At 44.6% G+C, this 21641-nt stretch overlaps 1 protein-coding gene across 4 annotated transcripts in view; it reads left to right on the top strand.

Moving 5' to 3' along the window:
- Positions 1-14450: 14450 nt before the first annotated feature.
- Positions 14451-21641, top strand: part of GPR45 (G protein-coupled receptor 45) — a 35509-nt gene continuing 28318 nt past the window's right edge. For all 4 annotated transcript variants that reach the window (XM_073351395.1, XM_073351385.1, XM_073351376.1 and 1 more), the window contains exon 1: positions 14451-14917. The gene's annotated coding sequence lies outside the window, so the exon portion shown is untranslated. The remainder of the gene's footprint in view (positions 14918-21641) is intronic.

The following is a 21641-nucleotide window of genomic DNA, read 5'->3' as shown; positions in this document are numbered from 1 at the left end:
TAGAGCCGGCCCTGAAGGCAATGTATAGTGTTTCACTTACAGTATTGTTTCAGATATCACCTTTTCATTCCATTCATGCTGACTTTTTTATCTATCATCTAAGTAGCTGGGTGCTATTTATAAAATGAAAATTGCATTAATTCTACTAAAAAAAGCTCCACAGATTGTGTGCAATCCTGAATGGGTTCAAGGTTTGGGGGTTGGCTGCTAAGAGGACATTGCCAGTCATTCTGCAGCTCTTTCACTGGGATATCTGCCTGTGCACAGAGGTGAATTTTGCACTGTGTCCATAAAGTGGCAAGCCTTGGCCACATCCTGATCTCCACTGTTCAGGAATGACACAACCAAGGCCCTCCACTCTTCCCATTGATGCCTATGAGCCTCACCTTTGAGGTTGCTGGCACAGTCAGTTGATTGTAGCTGCTGTGATTTGGTATGGAGGGAAAGACTGTCACGAGGAGAAGTTAGTCTAAGGGATTTGAAGCCAGAGCTAGCACTGTGAACTGAATCTGAAACTAATTATAGAGATTCAGTGCAAAAAACCCAGAGTGTCTGAAGCAACCTCTCTTGTTCATTCTCCTTAGCAGAAAACCAGTTGCAATTTCTATATGCCCTTCACGCCAGTCGCAGATAGTGCTCATTGCTGTAAACTAGACTGGGAGTTTCAGAAACGCCTATGGCAATTAGGCTCATTGAAAGTCAGTGAGAGCTGGTCTCTTAAATCCCCTTCAGCTTGTCTACATAATGGAGTTATTCAGGAATAGCTATTCCCCATTAAATTCATACCTTACCCTGTTCTGTAACTACTTTCATTTAGTAGACAAGTCACGAGGCTCCTTTGAAAATCTAGGCTTGAAATGATAAAAGCACGGATCCCTGTATCCAGATCTATGTCTGTGAGGAAGGGGGTGTGCTCTTTGGATGGTTGAAGAGGAAAGCTCTTCCTAGCCACTGTAACTATTAGACGTCAATGGAGAGAAATCCAACACAACCCTGCCATTGTACACTGTCTTGACAATTAGGGAAGATGTCCTCAGAAGGTAACCACAACCACTTCCTCAAAATAAGTTTCACTTCATAGTAGCATCATCTCCACCTTGTCTGGATTTAGCTTGACCCAATCACTTTTTTGTTCAGCCTCCTGTTCCCCGCCACACACTGGGACAGCTGAGAGACAATGTAGTCTGTACTTAAAACACACTGCAAGTAGAGCTTTAGAGTAAACTGTTGGGGTTTTTTTTTTTTTTTTTTGTTTGCTGGCAGTCCTGAAAAATCAAGGAGAAAAAAGACATTTCGGGTTAACCTAAAACAAAAAATTTGAATTTTTTGGCAAACTGAAAAGTTAAAAAAAAAATCATTTTGGGTTGAGTAAAACATTTTGTTTAATTTTTGAGCTTTTAAAAATATTTTAAATAAAATTCAATAAATTTCTAATGAAAACTAATTCAGAATGTAAACATTTCATTTAGAAAATCTCGAAACAAAAAGTTCAGATTTGTTTGGATTATTTAGGGTTTTGGGGTTTTTTACCCAAATAATTTTGTCAAAGTGAGTACGTGAAATGTTTTAATTGACCCAAATCTGCATTTTTCAATGAAAAAAGTTTCAGCCAAAATTTTTTGCCTAACTCTAATAGTGAATACTACTGACAACAAATAAAAATGCAGTGTGTTTGTAGCCATGTTGGTCCCAGGATATTAGAGAGATAAGGTGGGTAAGGTAATATCTTTTATTGGAACAAGACAAACTTGTGAGCATACACAGAGCTCTTCTCCAGGTGTAAGCTTGAGAGCTTGCCTCTCTCACCAGCAAAAGCTGGTCCAATAAAAGATATTACCTCACCTACTTTGTCTCTCTAACAGGTAAACAGTAATGAATATAGATAGGGTGTGTATCATGGCAGAGTTAATATTCCTGAGGAAATGTTAACTTTTTGAATTTCCTAACTTTTGGGTGCTTGATATTGTAACTGTCTTATTATTATTTGTTATTTATATTCTGGTACAACTTAGAGGCTCCCATTTGTGGCCCCATTTTAGCAGGTGTTTTACCAGCACATAGACTATCTCTGCCCACAAAAAAGGTGCAGTCCTCACAGGCAAAACAGATGAAGGATATGGCAACATGCAAGCCAATGGTCAAGGGTGTTTTTGGCATTTGTCATGTTAAATACAAAGTGTATTTGTTGTATTAGGGTCCCCCGTGAGAACTGTATAATGAGATAGAAAAAAGGGGCTAGAGAGAGGGGTGGGCTTCAGAGCCTGAGCTCCAACCAAGCCATAACTTCAAAGATCTGTCTACACAGCTGTTGTTAGAGTGCTATCACTAGCCTTGGTAGCTGGAGTCTGTTGACCTGGACCCTGCAGTCATAACCTTCTAGGTCTCCTCAGAATCTCCCCTCTTGCTTGTCCAAGTTACCTGGCGTTCTAGGGGGAAGAGGGATGGGAAGCCACTGAGGTTTTGTATATTTTAATGTAGTCAGATTTTGGACAAGGGCTAGCACTTTCCAAAGTGCCTAAGTGACTTGAGTCTAAGTCCCATTTACTTTCAAGGTGGCTTAAGCTCCTAAGTCACTTAGGCACTTCTGAAAATTTTACTTGAGATCTGCGGATTTATACATTTGAAGTTAGGCATTGATCCCAAATTGTCTAGGATTGTATTTTTCTTAATAGCCTGTCGCCATCACCATTTAATTTAAAAGATACAACTTTTATATTAATTGGGGAGAACTTTTTTATGTTGCTTCACTACCATCACAGTATTCAAATGGTAAATGGAGACGCCTTTTTGAGTCATTTAAAAACATACTTAGACTGTAAGCTCTTTGGGGCAAGGACTGTCTGTCTGTGCTGTGTTCATATGGCGTCTAGCACAATGGGGTCCCGGTCCATGACTAGTTGCTATGGTAATATAAATAAATAATAATAATACCTTGAAATTTTTGGATCATAGAATCATAGAATATCAGGGTTGGAAGGGACCCCAGAAGGTCATCTAGTCCAACCCCCTGCTCGAAGCAGGACCAATTCCCAGTTAAATCATCCCAGCCAGGGCTTTGTCAAGCTTGACCTTAAAAACCTCTAAGGAAGGAGATTCTACCACCTCCCTAGGTAACGCATTCCAGTGTTTCACCACCCTCTTAGTGAAAAAGTTTTTCCTAATATCCAATCTAAACCTCCCCCACTGCAACTTGAGACCATTACTCCTCGTTCTGTCATCTGCTACCATTGAGAACAGTCTAGAGCCATCCTCTTTGGAACCCCCTTTCAGGTAGTTGAAAGCAGCTATCAAATCCCCCCTCATTCTTCTCTTCTGCAGGCTAAACAATCCCAGCTCCCTCAGCCTCTCCTCATAACTCATGTGTTCCAGACCCCTAATCATTTTTGTTGCCCTTTGCTGGACTCTCTCCAATTTATCCACATCCTTCTTGTAGTGTGGGGCCCAAAACTGGACACAGTACTCCAGATGAGGCCTCACCAATGTCGAATAGAGGGGAACGATCACGTCCCTCGATCTGCTCGCTATGCCCCTACTTATACATCCCAAAATGCCATTGGCCTTCTTGGCAACAAGGGCACACTGCTGACTCATATCCAGCTTCTCGTCCACTGTCACCCCTAGGTCCTTTTCCGCAGAACTGCTGCCTAGCCATTCGGTCCCTAGTCTGTAGCTGTGCATTGGGTTCTTCCGTCCTAAGTGCAGGACCCTGCACTTATCCTTATTGAACCTCATCAGATTTCTTTTGGCCCAATCCTCCAATTTGTCTAGGTCCTTCTGTATCCTATCCCTACCCTCCAGCGTATCTACCACTCCTCCCAGTTTAGTATCATCCACAAATTTGCTGAGAGTGCAATCCACACCATCCTCCAGATCATTTATGAAGATATTGAACAAAACCGGCCCCAGGACCGACCCTTGGGGCACTCCACTTGTTACCGGCTGCCAACTAGACATGGAGCCATTGATCACTACCTGTTGAGCCCGACAATCTAGCCAGCTTTCTACCCACCTTATAGTGCATTCATCCAGCCCATACTTCCTTAACTTGCTGACAAGAATACTGTGGGAGACCGTGTCAAAAGCTTTGCTAAAGTCAAGAAACAATACATCCACTGCTTTCCCTTCATCCACAGAACCAGTAATCTCATCATAAAAGGCGATTAGATTAGTCAGGCATGACCTTCCCTTGGTGAATCCATGCTGGCTGTTCCTGATCACTTTCCTCTCATGCAAGTGCTTCAGAATTGATTCTTTGAGGACCTGCTCCATGATTTTTCCAGGGTCCCCTCAATTACTCTTGGTCTTTGCTAGGTAAAGCGGTAATATATGCTACTTAATAACTTAATAACAGTGTTTCAAATTGTTAGTATTAGCAGGTGCTAGATACAATTCCAAGTCAAAAGAGACATGCCCAATACCAGGGTGTGGCATTTCTACAGCCTTCTGTATCTTGGTGCTTGACTACACTACAAAAAAAGGCATTGCAACATTTACAAAACACCTTTGGTTGACCCGGAAGGTTGCACCAGCAAAGCTAACACCTTTGCATTAACTTGAGCTGGTTTTGACAAAATCACTTTTTCAATTAAACAAATATTTTTGTGGAAATTATTTTCTTGAAATGTTTCAGATTTTCAGTGAAAAATGTGGTCAAAATTACCCTTTGGGAAAGTTCTAAGAAGATAAATGTATGTACTTACCATGGCCCAGCATTGGCATGATGGTTTGGGATAGGCTGAGAACCATTTCACATAACCCAGGAGACAGCAGACAGTGGAATAATACTAGTAAAACAACAGAAAAATCATACATCCAGTCACTAGTCAAGCTAATTACACCCCTCACAAAATCTTAGATCTCAAACACAGGTTATAGTAACTTTCTCATTTGCCCCTGAAGTGGTGCACTTTTCTATCATAGTGCCTTCAGAGATCACCTCTCTCCTGGGAATGTTACTTCACGTGAGATCAGCTGAGGTTCCTCTCTCCTTGGTGTGTTACAGGTGAGATCAGCTGAGGTTCCCATAAGGTGATGTGTTGCTAACTGTCATGATTTGATCACGATTCTCACAATATTTGTTGCTTTTCTTAAAGGCCCAGGACTTGGAATCTGGAATATGAGAATCTGAACTTTCTTTTTTTTGTAAAGTATGTTTCTACCTTGGTTGCAGAGAAAAGCTTCAGAACATTAACCCTAAATGCTCAAAAACCCAAAGGCAAATAAATTCACTCCCAATTTTATATTATTTTTTAAAATCTCATGATTTTTAAGCCAATTTCATTATTTTTGTAGGCTGATTTCAGAATGGTTGAGAGTGGTAATACTGAGATAAGTCCTTAGACTTGCATGCCTAAGGGCAGGGTATTCTGTGCAGAGAGTTCTTGACTCTGGAATCAGCTTTTCCCCTTTGAGCTGACAAGCCCCCAGTTTGTTGACCTTCATGACGTGCTGCCCGTCCCATTTATTTACTCGAGGTTCCCTGAAGAGGTGGGCCCAGTGTATTTCCTTTGTAGCGGTGAGGGTGAGACTTGTTTCTATTATATTGCTTTTTTTAAATGTGGGTGTGTGTCCTAGAAATTGTGACAGGCACACTGTGGAAATCAACAAGATAAATAAGGGCTTTAATTTATGTGAGACCCATGTCAGAGAGCTTATGCAGCTTAGATTGGCTTGTTTAGCCACCAACCAGTCCAAAAAAGGGACAGTTGATTCAGCCTTCCTGCTTATTTTTGACAAAATAAAAGCCACAAAGCCACATCACTCGATCAGGGATACTGCTCCAGGTTTAGAAAACCGTCCTTGGCACTGGAGGAGTCAGAGGAGATAGCTGCACCAGTATCTCCAAGGAGTCATAAGAGTCCTGACAGACAGTCAAGAGGCTATGCTTACTATGCCTCCAGATACAATGCCCCCAGGGACTGTTGGTACTGATTCCTATGGGGCCCACCGCAACTGATGGATCCTTCCTCTGACCTAATTGGGGTCCTTAGGATCCCTCTGACAGGTGGCTGGATCCCTTTAGGTGGTCATATCACTCCTCCCCTCTCATCAACTGGAACCATCAGTGCACAAGGAGGAAGAGCTGGACTCAGTTCTGCCAATACTGACTGTCCCAACAGTGGCTCTCTAATCATCTCCAGATGACCGCATGACTCCTTAGTCGCCTTCTCCACCAGATGATTACATCTATTACATCTAGCAGCTATTGCAAAAGGTCACGAATGATCTGCAGAGCCCATTAGAGGAGATCCAGTTTTAGAACATGATTAAGAACAGTCTGTGGTGTGGGTTCCAGCCCGGTGGCAGATATGGTTATAGGCTCCTTTGTGGATAGGGGAAGCAGTCTCTGTTAAACCTCTCTGTGAAGGTGGCTCGTTCTCCTGGAAGCATGTAGTGTTTTGCAACATGTTAGAGATCACTGACATATTCCTTAAAGGAAAAGAATTAGTATTTTCAGTGTTCACACTTAGTTTTTGACGCAGCTTGCATGCTGCATAAATCTATTCTCCCCTCCCCCGCATAAAGCCTGTTTAAGAATCTAATATTTATTCTAATAAACATGAAGGCAGCTCTCTTTATCCGTCTCTGTAGATAATACTCATCCCTTCACTGTGAAGACAGATGTCAAAAATTAAAACCGCTATGAAGAAGCCTAAGAAAATGTGTGCTTCAAAATGTCTATTACACAACCATTTAAAGCATCTTCTGAATCATGTCATTGCCCTCATTTCATTTGTTCCTTTGGTTCATTTTTTTCCCCTTGTGCCATTTTCCTCCTCAAACTGTTCTTGCTGCTTCCTTATTATTCAGATGTATAATTAGAAATCCATTATTATGTTTTATGGAGATGTAAAGAGTAGGAAGAAAGCGGCGTAACTACTTTTTACATACTGCATGCAAATTATCCACCTTGTGTATTTTGGCAGGGGCTCTGAATGTTCGGCAGATGTAGTTTTCATTTCCCTTGGAGCTCTGTTTACCCATTTTATTGCTAGTCATCAAGTAGAGCAGCAGAAAATCTAAAGAAAGGGGGGGAAACTTTCTATACAAGGAGCTTAATATATGTGGATTGTAGCTTTTTGGCTGGAATGTATATACATTAGTGTACTACACCTACACAATGATTTTCACGGCTATTATATATAATTGATGGCCATAAAATACATGAGTAAGAAATATACCATACAAGAACTGTCACTCCAAAATTACAATTGTTAGACTAGCATTTTGTAAGATATGATTTTAAATATTCTGCCCAAATAAAGTATGCATGGAATAAAGGAGATGGAAATACTGTGTGGCTGTTTCATTTGTATCTCAGCTCTGAAAATTAAAAAAAAAAAAAGCCTGTTTCCTGAGTCTGCTTCCTCTAACTGAGCATATTTATGGCCTCATAAATGTCAGTAGTGCCTTGGTTACCTAGGTGGTTTGATGTACTTAGTGCCTGATGATGTCTTTTTCTGTGCACAAATGTGACACTATGCTATCATTCATAATGTGCACACGGTATAACATACCTTGTCTGCCTAAGTGATGTGATAGAGAACCAATTCTGGTCTCAGTTGTGTCTGTACAACCTTGGCCCATTTTATGGATGTTCACTCCAACTACCTAGTGCCTCAGCTGTGTAATGCACATATTACTTTATACTGGTGCTGGTCACTGTATCTGGGACAACTGCATGGAAATAGCTTTTAAGAGACAGTAAAAGAGCAACATTTCTTCCACAATTACTTTCTTCTTTTCCTTAAGGTATTTGGAGAGGAGATGTCTTGAGGGGAAATAGGGTATTTGTTAATTGAGGTACTATGGAGCTATGGTATGTAAATGTATTAGAAATGCACATAATGTATAAATGCACATAATCTGTGGTAGTGGATTTAGCAGTTCAGTGTAAATTTGATTCCTGTGTTCTAAATATTGGAAGTGCAATGGGTGAAGTCCTCCTATGTATGGTTTAAAATGAAAATAAAGAAAGAATAATGTCAGAAAAATGTACTAGCTGACTCTTTTTTCGTCAAAGGGGCATTCATGATAGCTGGAAACACCACAGATAACATATAGTATTTTGCCAAAATGAACAGTTCTTTGGTTTTTTCCTTAAGATGTAATTTCATGCACCTGACCATAATAATGCAGTATTTCACAGTATTAGGGCATGTCTATACTTACGGCTAAATTGGCACTGGTGTGATCAATGTAGCAGTGTTGATTTAGCAGGTCTGGTAAAGACCCACTAAGTTGATAGCATAGTGCTCTTCCATCGACTTCTGTACTCCAGCCCCCCGAGAAGCATAAAGTAAGTCAGCAGGAGAGTGTCTTCCATTGACACAGCGCAGTGTAGACACTGCTTAAATTGGCCTAAGTTACATCGACTTAAGTTACGTAAATTATGTAACTGAAGAAGCATAACTTAGGTCGACTTACAACTTTAGTGTAGACCAGCCCTCAGTTTCCTTTCGGGGGTGGAAAGAAGAGGAAGCAGATTTTCGAAAACAAAACAGCACCATTCACTTAATGCTACAACATTCACCTAGCATATTATAAACATAAGAATTAAGGATGACTGTTTCTTTTTTCACTGGACTATTATATTTGTATTAACTAGTTTGCATTAGTAATGGCATGTAATGAAAGCCTTTTGTCTGGAAACTGAAACTGTGCTTTAGTTTTGAAGGAGGGAGTTGAATTGCTTGGATTGATTTGGAACCTCAAATTTATGTAAGAAAAGAATGATGGTCCAGTGACAGGTTTCTACTCTGCAACTTAAGAGACCAAGGTCCAATGCCTTGTTCCATCTGCAGACTCCCTGTGTGATCTTGGGCAAATCATTCTGAGCCGGACTCTCAGCTGGAGTTAATCTATAGCGCTCCAATGAAGTCAGTGGATTTGCACCACTTGAGGATCTGCCCCTTAGCCTTTCTGGCCTCAGTTCCCCATCTGTACTTAAAGATCAATTGAGTACTTCCCAACCTCATAGGACAGTTTTGAGGATAAATGAAGGATTAAAAGGTGGTCAGATACTGCAGGAATGGGCTGATAGTTAGATAGATATGTGGTAAAAGAAGATGTCAGTGAGATAGAACAGGCTTTCTTCTACTGTCAGGTGTGTGTCTTGTATTTTGGCTTTTTTGCATAAAAGGGAACTATGATGCCTTCTTTGTCACTAGAGAAATAAAAGAACCTCAAGGACCTTTACGTGATTCCTATAAAGGAGTAGAAAATTAGGAGAGTAACTTGATGAAAATAGCAAGATCCATTATCCTCCGCCTTTCAAACCTGCTTTTTCTAAGAAAAAATGTGCACTGAGTGAAAGGTAATAAATTCACAGCTTTGGAGAGTAAAGTCTTTTATCTATGCACAGGACAGGCATAGCACAGATGGCACTGCAGGCTACCTCATACCACTCTGTTAATGTGTCTCATCTCTGGACTAGAGGGAGCATCTCCCAGGGTAAAGCATTGTTAGATTTGCATGTCATTCCATTTGTTCTCTGTAGACTGAGACTAGTGATGGGTGAACTTTAAAGATAAACATCTAAAAATGTATATGTCTGTCTCTCACCCTTAGAAGATGGCATCTTTGTGGTGGGTGTTCACAGGAGTCCCCCTTGCCTCTGATAATGGCAGTCTTTGCGAAGCCTCTCCCCAAAGCTAGTCTCTGAACAGCCTTATCTTCAAAAGGAAGATGCCAGAGCAAGAAAAATATCCAAAAGGGTGGAAGGATGGATTCCAGAGGAAAAAGTAAAGTGCTAAACATGAGTAACTTGGTGGGAGGAGGTACAGTCTGCAAATATTTGAAGAGTGTGAACACAAGAGTGGCTAAGCTCTGAGGAAGGAGAGAAATTATTTACAGTAATCAAACTGGGCAAACCTGGATGAAATTAAGAATAGGAAAGTTAAGCCTGGATATCATGACAGATTCCCTGAATGTTAGATCCATTGGCTGTGGAATAATCTCCAAGGGAAGTGATGGACACATCACTGATTGGGACATTTTGAAATGGTAGTATGCAATGTTGCACTGGAAAGGAGCTAGACTAGATGACTTACTAGGACTATCTCATCTCTAAATTCTGTGATTATAAAGTGAGTGAAATATAACCATGTAAAGAAATTCTGGCATGCTTTTATCAGACATGCCCACTGACTGGTGAAATCCCAGATCTTGCTCTAAATCAGGGGTTTGCAAACTGGGGGTCAGGACCCCTCAGGGGGTCGCAGGGTTATTACATGGGGGGGGGTGAGCTGTCAGCCTCCACCACAAACCCCGCTTTGCCTCCAGCAGGGCCGGCTCCAGGTCCCAGCTTTCCAAGCAGGTGCTTGGAGTAGCAGTTAGAAAGGGGCGGAAGTTCATCCGGCCGCAGCGGCAATTCGGTGGCAGCTTCTCCCCTTTGTCGGCCATGGCGGCAAATTGGCGGCAGCTTCTTCCTTTTGCCATCCGTGGCAGCAGTTTTTTTCACAGCTTGGGATGGCAAAAACTGTAGAGCGGGCCCTGGCCTCCAGCATATATAGTGGTGGTAGATATATAAAAAACTATTTTTAATTTATAAGGGGGGGTCGCACGCAGGGGTTTGCTATGTGAAAGGGGTCACCAGTACAAAAGTTTGAGAACCACTGTTCTAAATTATATGTAGATAATTTTTTGGGATAATGATACTACTGGAACATTGTGAAGGCCAAAGATTGATCCAGGTGAGGTGAGAGATGCTAATGACAGTGCAACATAAAAGCGTGTAGCAGTGGACCTGTAGAAAAGGTGAGTGCTATGATTTATGTTTTAACCTTAGGTGCTATTATCAGGCTAGTTGTGCACCTATCCTACATCTATTGATCGTTGTTAAGCATAGTTTTGTATATGGCCTCCATGGTTAAAATGCCAGGCTTCTGTTCCCCTATGGGCACCTTTCTGTCCTTCTATTTTAAGCCTCTTCACCTGGTTTTATTGAAGTAGCTGCACATCTCTCACTACAACCATGATCAAGTTGACACGTCTGAATTCCTTAGAATTCTATCTGGAGTGCAGAAGAACCACATGAGCATGGTTTGGGGTTTTTTTCCCCCTCTTCCTTGGGATGGTTTTCTAGATGGACAGAAGGAGATTTCTCAGAATGTATTGGTCACATTCTGTTTAGTCAAGCATGTGTAGAGCTCAGTTGTTGCAAGGACTCGGAACTTTCCTTCTTCCCTTTGCAGGACTTGTTCTCTTAATGGCTTATTGATACAATTTGCTCAGCTAATAAATTAAAAGATGTTGTTTTTAATGTAAACCATATGTAATGTAATGTAAACAATGTAAACAAACTGGGATCTGAAAGTCAATCTGGGTTCTATACTGTTTGTGCAACATCACCACTGATAAGGAGTCTTCAGGCCAAAATTCTGCCCCTCTTTACATTTGTGCTACTCCAGTGTCTTCAAATTCTGCCTTCAGTTATATCTCTGAAAAACCGCATTGCCTTCATCTGAAGCCTTGGCCCTCTAAGTGTAGGCCTCAATCCTGCAGACAGCCTCTACACTTGCACTTCTTTAAAGTGAATAGCTCCATGTGACGCAAAGTTCACTTTTGGAGACCAATTTGCAAGGCTAGGGTCTGAGGCCTTGTCTATGCTGGATGTTTGCCATGATTACAGCCATTAGTGACTAAGCAATGGTGTAGCTGAACTGGTGAGACTCACTAAACAAGCAAAACTGCTGTTTGTGCTGGTGGCGTTTACCCTTGCTTGAAAGAGAAGGCAGAATTTGAAGACAGTGGAGGTGGAGATGGCTGCAATTAGGCAAATCCCCAGTGTGGACAAGTTTTGTTGGTGTGTAAACCAGAAACAATCTGGCTCACTGTCCCATAACCATGTTGGCTCTGCACTGTCAACAGCTGTAAAGACTAATACACACTACAGTATTTTTTAAATCACTAAAGTAAGTAGATACAACTCTGGATAGACACAGGAAGCAGAGGAAGCAGGTGTCATTTTTACATAGCTACTTTTCAGAGCAAAATTGCGTTTTAATCATAATTTTTAATTTGAAGGCAGTACTGTGTAAAAAAAAATTGAAGTGTTTTTAAAATTCATTTGATCCAGCTGGAGCTTGCACTTCCTCTTTAACTTTTTCTTTTATTATTTAAAAATCTTAATTATCTTGAGACAAAATTGGTAGGGAAATCTGCAGAATCTGGGGATTCCACAGAGCACTATCTGCAAACACTCATGCTATTCACTGTTGCCAAATAGAAATGTGCCAGCATTGAAATACCCACCCACTCCCTCCTGCTGCTGCAGCAAACTAATAAGCACATTGACTACATTCATTTAAAGAAAAATGCTTTTCTTTTAATCTTTACATTCTGTAGGCTTAGATTTCTGATTGTGAGTAATGTCATGTTTATCACACATCAGATGGTGCAAAAGCTACTTGACACACCTCAGTGCATTAGGTATTTTAAAAAATATTTTAAGGGTGCCAGCCAGTGAAAGTAGCAGAATATCATCATTGCCTGCAAGTTGTCATATACCTTTTGTATGCCAGTACCAGAGCGAACGAATCTGAAATCAGAACTGTTTGTTTGTTTTGTTTGTTTGTTTTCGGGGGGAAGAAGTGCTGGTCAGGTTCACCAGTTGACCTCGATAATCCTGAAGCCAGCTGCTCCAATAATAGCAGACACACTTATTCAACATCTTCCACAATATTTCCACACTAAATCATTCTGACAAGGATCACATTATATCTACAGTGATGTATAAAAGTATGTTTTATTTATATGTTTAAATTAAGACTGGATGACTCTCTATGACAGAGGTGGGCAAACTACGGCCCACGGGCCACATCTGGCCCATGGAACCGTCCTGCCTGGCCCTTGAGCTCCCGGCTAGGGAGGCTAGCCCCCGGCCCCTCCCCTGTTGTCCCCCCTCACCCACAGCCTCAGCTCGCCGCGCTGCCAGCGCTCTGGGCGGCAGGGCTGTGAGCTCCTGCCAGGCAACACAGTGGCGTGGCTGGCTCCAGCCGGGCAGCGTGGCTGCCAGTCCTGCCGCTCTCAGCGGCATGGTAAGGGGACTGCGGGGGAGTGGGGGTTGGATAAGGGGCAGGGGATCCCGGGGGCAGTCAGGGGACAGGGAGCAGGGAGCAGTTGGATGGGGTGGAGGTTCTGGGGACAGGGAAAAGGGGTGATTGGATATGCATGGGAGTCCCAGGGGCCTGACAGGGGGCGGGGGTGTGGATAGGGGTTGGGGCAGTCAGGGGACAGGGAGCAACGGGGTTGGATAGTGGGTGGGGTCCTGGGGGGCAGTTAGAAGTGGGGGTCCCTTAAGGGGGCGGTCAGGGGGCAAGAAGCAGGGGCAGGTGGATGGGTCAGGCGTTCTGAGGGGGGCAGATAAGGAGCGGGGCCAGGCTGTTTGGGGAGGCACAGCCTTCCCTACCCGGCCCTCCATACAGTTTTGGAACCCCGATGTGGCCCTCAGGCCAAAATGTTTGCCCACCCCTGCTCTATGAAGATATATTCTAGTTCAAACACAAGTTGATGGTCTTGACTGGATGAAATTCTTTGGCCTGTGTTATGGAGAAGGTCAGACTAGATCAATGGTGTCAACCAGGGGTACGCATACCCCTGGGGGTACACAGAGGTCTTCCAAGGGGTGCATCAACTCGTCTAGATATTTGTCTAGTTTTACAGCAGGCTACATAAAAAGCATTAGCGATGTCAGTACAAACTAAAATTTCATACAATCACTTGTTTCTACTGCTCTATATACAGTACACTGAAATGTAAGTACAATATTTACATTTCAATTGATTTATTTTATAATTATATAAAAGGAGAAGGTAAGCAATTTTTCAGTAATGGTGTTCTGGGACACTTTTGTATTTTTATGTCTGATTTTGTAAGCAAGTCGTTTGTAAGTAGGTGAAACTTGGGGTACAAAGGGGGTACAGTAATCTGGAAAGGCTGAGAGCCACTGGACTAAATGATCATAATGGCCCTTTCTGACCTTAAAATCGATATCATTTAAATGTCACATGTATATGAAAGCTGGAGCTGGGCTGATTCATTATGTATAAATATGTTCGTTGACTAGCATGAATTTCAGGATGTATGAGGAGCATAGTATCTAGCTGATTTTTAAGTTATTCATCAGGCTCGGGACTTGAAGCTCACTGCTCTTTCCTCGGTGCCTGCATCGCAGCCTAGAAATCCTGTTCTTGTTTTGCTTCACGTTTAAACCTACAGCCTGGGGGGGGGGGGCAGGAACAGGTGGGTTCCAAGAGGCGCTCTGCTGGGGCGGGGAGGAGGGGGGGCTCCCTGGCATACAATGCACTTGCTGCCGCCCCACCTGTGGCAGGTCAGCGAGCCGGGGGAAAAGTCACATCCCCCAGAGCAGGGCGCTGTGATGAGTCATGACCTGCCTCTGCCTCTCCTCCCACCGCCCCCGAGGATTGCCGCCCTCTCCCTGGCGGACCGGCGGGAGGCCGGGGAGGGGGCGCTCTCCCCCTGTCCGGGCGCTCGCGGGCCCGCCCCGTGCTCCGGGGACGCCAGCTGTTCCCCAGGCTGGAAATAACCCCGCGGCTTGGGCGGGCTGCCGAGCGCCGGGCTCGCTCGCTCCTGCCTCGCCCGCCGCAGCCGCTGTAAGTGGCCTTGGCCTGAGCCCCGCGAGCTGGGCTCTGTAGCGGGGTGGGCGGCTGCCCCCGTACAGAGTTTGGGCCGGGGCTGGTTGTGTCACTGCCCGTGGGCGGGAGGGTGACCAGGCGGCCCTCCAGCGCCGAGGGCCAGCGAGCTGTGGGTCTGCCCCCTCTGACTGTGTTCCCTGGGGCAGCCGCCGCCGCCTGGCGGGTGGACCAGGGCGGAAATCGTGGTGAGCAGCTGCACCCACACAGACCCTCCCTGAGTGATCCGTCGTCCGTCCACGAGGAGCCAAGGATCTGCGCCGGTCAGTACCCCGCTCTCTTCTTTCTTCGTGGGGTAGTGCAAAGGGTACCGGGGCTGGACGGGCTCTAGTGCCAGCTCTTAAAAAAAAATCCCATTTCACTCAATAATAAACTGTATAATTATGGGTTTCAGAGTAACAGCCGTGTTAGTCTGTATCCGCAAAAAGAAAAGGAGGACTTGTGGCACCTTAGAGACTAACCAATTTATTTGAGCATGAGCTTTCATGAGCTACAGCTCACTTCATCGGATGCATACTGTGGAAACTGCAGCAGACTTTATATATATACAGAGAATATGAAACAATACCTCCTCCCACCGGGTGAAGACCAGGGCGGGCGCCCTGGAAGTTTTCTGTCCTGTCCATTTGTTTTCCTTCAGTCACTAATGTTGTATGGATCTAATGTTAATACCGATGAGAAGAGTTAGTAAAATGAGGTCAGCTGTTTGCTGTGGATGACCCTTCCACGTGTTGCAGTAATTATCCAAAGTTTTCCATAGCTTCAGGGTATAAATTATGTCTTCAGGGGCCTAATCCAAAACCCCATCTCATGATCTCATGGATGGGTCATGCTGCCAAGAGCATATCTTATCAGAGTAATTTAATACCTATCACTAAAAATGCACATTTGTTAATAATTTTTTACCCCAGTTCTGTCACTCTCACTCCTGCTGAATAGTACTTGATTACTCCCATTGAACTCAGTGGCACTACTAGGTCACTATTTTTAGAGGTTTTTAGGCACCTGAAGATGTGGTGCCTTTGAAATTCCCACCAGGTGCATCTTCAAGTGTCTAAAAACCTTTAAAAATCTGGCCCTAACTCCACTAATAGCAGGAACGGTGAACCGTGGCCAGTGGGAGCTGCACGGCCCCGTGCCTGCGGACAGTCAACATCAGCAAAATGTCTGGCGGCCCGCAATCAGATTACCCTGATGAGCCGCATGTGGCCCATAGGTCGCAGGCTGCCCACCACTGTAACTCGAAGATGTTCTAGAGTGTTTAGCAGAGTGAGGAGCCCAAGAACTCCAGAATCTTAGCCTTGACTTTGCAATGGTTTTAACCTGTCCACTTTTTCCAACTGTAAAGTAGAGATAATACCCAAAATCTAACCCTTTAACAAAAATCCTAATCCCTTCCCCTCAAATGAAAAAGCAAACTGCCAGAATTTATGGAAGGTGTCCCCATTTTCTTCTTGCCCCAGTTGCAAGCTGGCAACATGCTGCTGCGTGAGGGAAGCAGCACCCATAGTGTCTTTGGTGACCATGAACGGTCAGAAGCTGTCAGCCATTTCATCTGAAAGTATTGGCATTTATATTTGGTACTTCTGACAGAGCTGTGTGGTCAGATCATATGGATGTTTCTGGTACAAGTCCCAGGTGTACATGTTCCATAGAGCAAAGGTTTTCAACCTTTTTCTTTCTGCGCCCCGCTCAACGTTCTCCAAAAACACTTCACAGCCCCCCTGTGCCACAGCTAAAAAAAAAAGGTGGGGGGGTGAGAGAGCCTGGATTTGTGCTGGAAATGGCCCACCTGGATTACCATGCACATTGTAGGGAGAGTGGTCACTTTGGATGAGCTATTACCAGCAGGAGAGTGAGTTTGTGTGTGTATGGGGGGGGGTGAGAAAACCTGGATTTGTGCTGGAAATGGCCCACCTGGATTATCATGCACATTGTAGGGAGAGTGGTCACTTTGGATAAGCTATTACCTGCAGGAGAGTGAGTTTGTGTGTGTGGTTTTTGGAGGAGGGTGAGGGGGTGAGAGAACCTGGATTTGTGCAGGAAATGGCCCACCTTGTTTATCATACACATTGTGAAGAGAGTTGTCACTTTGGATGGGCTATTACCAGCAGGAGAGTGAGTTTGTGTGGGGTGGGGGCGGAGGGTGAGAAAACCTGGATTTGTGCTGGAAATGGCCCAACTTGATGATCACTTTAGATAAGCTATTACCAGCAGGACAGTGGGGTGGGAGGAGGTATTGTTTCATGATCTCTGTGTGTATATAATGTCTGCTGCAGTTTCCACAGTATGCATCCGATGAAGTGAGCTGTAGCTCATGAAAGCTCATGCTCAAATAAATTGATTAGTCTCTAAGGTGCCACAAGTACTCCTTTTCTTTTTGCGAATACAGACTAACATGGCTGTTACTCTGAAACTAGCTATTCTTCTGTATATAAAACCAGGGCCAGTGTTAGATGATAGCAAGCAGGGAAATTGCTTGGGGCCTCATGCTAAATTGCTGAGGCTTTGGCTTCAGCCCCAGGTGGCGGGGCTCGCAGCCCTGGGCTTCAGCCTCACATACTGGGGCTTTGGCTTTCTGCACGGGGTACCAGCAAATCTAATGGTAGCCCTGCTTGGGGCCCTGGGCTGAGAACTGCTGTTGTAGAGGTCTCCCATCCAAGAACTGTACAGCAGCCTCAGCTCAGTTTGTGAGATCTTACTGGTTCAGAGCAAAGATGGTGGGATAGCTGCAAACAGTAATGCAGTTTTTTAAGTTGCTTCTTTGCTAAGGTATCTGCTGCCACTGAATTTTGTTCTCCCATGCTTCTGGGCTCTCTACTCCTGTGTGCTCTATGTCAGTGGCTCTCAACCTTTCCAGACCACTGTATCCCTTTCAGGATCTGATTTGTCTTGTGTTCTCCCAAGTTTCACCTCACTTAAAAATTCCTAGCTTACAAAATGAGACATTAAAAATACAGAAGTGTCACAGCACATTACTGAAAAATTGCTTACTTTCTCACTTTTACCATATACTTATAAGTCAGTTGGAATATAAATATTGTAATTACATTTCAGTGTATAGCATATACAGTACAATTTCATTGTCTGTATGAAATTTTAGTTTGTACTGACTGCCTGAGTGCTTTTTATGTAGCCTGTTGTAAAACTAGGCAAATATCTAGATGAGTTGATGTACCCCCAGAACACTTCTGCGTACCCCTAGGGGTACGCATACCCCTCTTTGAAAGCCACTGCGCTACAGTCAGCAAATAGGGGTATCAAATGAACGGCGGTAGGGGGCATGGATCAATGTTCACGTCGCACTCCCTGTCAGTACCTGGCCCAGGCCGGGGAAGCTAATGATCCAACTAGCGGACCAAATTCGGTGATGAATCCTGGTCACGTGCCACCTGAGGCATGTTGCACATATGCTAAGAAGAAGATGAATGGCTGTGAGGGCAGTGGTATGGAATAGCAGCGATCTTGGTAAAAACAGCTTGTGAGAAGGAGATGGTGGGAGGTTTTAAGACTAACTTTGCCCTGTCCTTGACATAAATCTAACCTCAAAGGTTAAAGGTCTGCAGAAAGCACTATTATATGTCCAATACTTGAATTGGAGTGGATACAGGTAATACCCCCCCATCCCCCTCCCCCCCCCTTTTTTTTTTCTACTGCTGATGAAGTAAGCCCAGAGTCCCCACAATTCTAGCTCTTCAGGCTGGCTCCTGTTAAATGATCCAGTGAATACATCCATAATGATGGTAGCCAACAAGGGGAGATCGTTAATAAATAATAACTGTTTATTATTAGTCAAAAATACATATACAAAAAACTGCTCTTTTTTCCCTTCATAGCTCTTGACTTATAAATTACTGACCATCACATTTTCAATCAAATATTAATGAAAGATACTGGAATGAAGTTTTTCTTGACATGTAGGTAACTGTTCTATACAGCTGTCCTGGTAGACTTTTGGTGGTGAACTCTGTGAAAAAATGTTTCTAATATTATTACTGTTAAACTCCTATTTCTCAGAATAGCTTTTCTGTAGGAACATGGCAGATAAAGCATTATTATCATTCCATAATACACAGTGACAGGGGAATGTTAAAACTATACAAGGGATAGCCTTTTGTGTGTTAACCAGTTTTCCTCTCCATCATCTCTGTTATTGTAGCTGATAAGGATGACTTAGACTGCATAAGCAAGCATATTGGGGGATTTTAAAGACAATTCTGTGTACCCAGAGATTCAGAAAATTAATGACAAATGACACTATCAAATTTTCTTGTGCTATTTCCAGTTTATTTTTCAGTCTGAGTATGTTTCTTAATGGTGGCTTCCAGTAATGGAATCCTAGCATCCTCCACTAGATTGTTCACACATACTTGGCTCTATATGTAGGCCAGCCATTCAGTTCCTATCAAGGACAGAGTTGATCTACACTAGCTTTGAAATGTTTTCAGAAACCAGTGACCCACTACATGATAGTTAAAAGGCAGCATGGAAAATATAGTTTACCTTTGGAAATTGGGTTCTTTCATTGTCTGACTGTGTTATACTTAGTTATCCCCAGTGGTGGGCTGGAGCTGGTTCCCACCGGTTCACTAGAACCGGTTGTTAAATTTAGAAGCCCTTTTAGAACTGGTTGTCCCTCGCGGAACAACCGGTTCTAAAAGGGCTTCTAAATTTAACTGGCCAAAAGTGGCGCCTTAGGCGCCGACTCCATGGGTGCTCCAGGGCTGGAGAACCCAAGGGGAAAATTTGGCGGGTGCAAAGCACCCACCAGCAGCTCTCCAGCCTCAGCTCAGCTCACCTCCGCCTCCTCCCCTGAATGTGCCGCCCCACTTTGCTTCTCCGCGCCCCCTCTACCCCCAGCTTTCCGTGAATCAGCTGTTCGCGTGGGAAGCTGGGGCGGGCTGAGAAGCAGGCAGCGGCTTCGCACTCAGGCCCAGGGAGGTGGAGGTGAGCTGGGGTCAGGGGGGGTGCGAGGAGGGCTGCCCGCGCCGCAGCAGGTAACCCCGGGGGGGGGGGGGACGGGGACGCAGGGGAACCGCTCCCCACCCCAGCTCACTTCCGCCACCCTCGGCCTGAGTGTGAAGCCGCCGCCTGCTTCTCAGCCCTCCCAGGCTTCCTGCTGAACAGCTGATTCATGGGAAGAGGGGGGCATGTTCAGGGGCAGAGGCGGAGTGGAGGTGAGCTAGGGCCGGGGGTGGGGCAGGGAGCTGCCAGTGGGTACTCTGCACCCACCAAATTTTCCCCGTGAGTGCTCCAGGGAGTGGTGCCTAAGGCGCCACTTTTGATGTGATCAGTGGGGAGAGTGGCCACTCCCCCTGCTGCCCCCCCCAGCTATGCTCCCCCGCCCCTAGGAGCCAGAGGGACCTGCCGGATGCTTCCTGGGAGCTGCCCCAGGTAAGCACCACTGGGACTCCCCACCTTGTCCCCCAGCAGGTCCCTCTGGCTCTTAGGGGTGGGGTGGGCACCCACTATGGTGGCCCACGAGACCCTCCTTCCCGGTTCTGGGGGCAGTCAGGGGAGGGGGATGGATGGGGCAGGGATCCTGGAAGGGGGGGCAACAAGGAACATGGGGGGTTGGATGGGGCAGGAGTCCCAGGGGGTGGGGGTGGGCAACGACCCTCTTGTGGGGTGAGGAGGGAACCAGTTGTTAAGATTTTGGCAGCTCATCACTAGTTATCCCAATGTGGTGATCAGGGCACAAACATACTCTGTTTACTGTAATCTCTATATTTGTATCATATAAATCCATAAAGTGGAGCAATGCTCAGAACTGTTATATGCTATTTGAAAGCACCTAAAGGGTCTTATTAGAAACTGTAAAACCACTTCTCCATGTCCAAAGAGTGAAAATATTCAGAAGTTTGCTTTTTTGTCAGATTTCTACTCTTTTTTTTGTTCCCCCTCCCCCTTCCGATGAGACATCTCACTATACTGATATTTACAGCCCAGACTCCCAGAAGGGTTGATTTCTTTCCTTCCTTGTTACTTACAGGTTTTCTGCTCCTGAAGAACAATATAAAACAGTTGACCCTGTCCAGAATAATAGCATTAAGGTTACACAAGGAAGACAGTTGTATTAAACTGTGTGTTAGTCTGGATCTGTGTGAAGCTCCATCTGAAGTCTTGTGAAATAAGAAAATGTGATGTATTTGTTTTTAAGAATTATAAACAAATGATGGGTCTGGTACTTGGTTAACTTCCAACTTACTGAATATAAAAGTGTTAGAAAAAGGGAAAACTGGAGCACTACATGCCTTAAAAACACGTTTTAAAATTAGCATGGTCTTGATGTATTAAATTCAGTGACCATATGTTAGAAGACCTTAAGAACTGTTAATTCTGTTTGTTTGAGGAGAATGGGAAATTCATTCACTTTGGGAACAGAGGGCTGAGTGGCCTCCTGGGTTATCAAATCCAGTTCTGGCTACCACAGGCCTTTCAGGTCAAAGTCTGACTAGTGTTCAGAGTCCTACCTCCACCAACTGCTGCCTGTGAAGCAAACACACAGGCTGCATCTATCCGGTGTGATTCCCCTGCTCATGTACATGTAGTTGCACTTGCTGTCAGGGAGCTAGTATGGAGGTAAATAGCCACGGTAGTGTGGGTGGCAGCAGCGGGGGCACGGCTGACTCATGCCAAGTACAACCCTGTCTGAAACCAGTGAGTATGGGCTCAGCCATATACCTCTGTGGCCACTAGCCATGCTACTGCGGCTACGCTGCTATGTATACTCTCAGTGAGAGCTAGCGTGAACGTGTGGGCACGAGCAGGGGAATCTCACCCCTAGCTTGTAGTATAGAGAAAGCTGTAGACAAGACTGAGGGATGGTACCTGCCAAATACAATGGGCTGGTGTTAGCCGGCACAATCAGTTGAAGTCAAAGGAGTTGTGCCTGCTTACCCCAGGCTGGCATTTGGCCCAGCAAGTTCAGTATCCCAAAGGGGTCGGGGGCGGGAATCAACCACACAGAGCCTTCTTTTGGCCTGT

Source organism: Lepidochelys kempii, chromosome 1, assembly GCF_965140265.1.
Source record: "Lepidochelys kempii isolate rLepKem1 chromosome 1, rLepKem1.hap2, whole genome shotgun sequence".
NCBI classification, from domain to species: domain Eukaryota; kingdom Metazoa; phylum Chordata; order Testudines; family Cheloniidae; genus Lepidochelys; species Lepidochelys kempii.
This window is presented reverse-complemented; position numbering and strand designations above follow the sequence as displayed.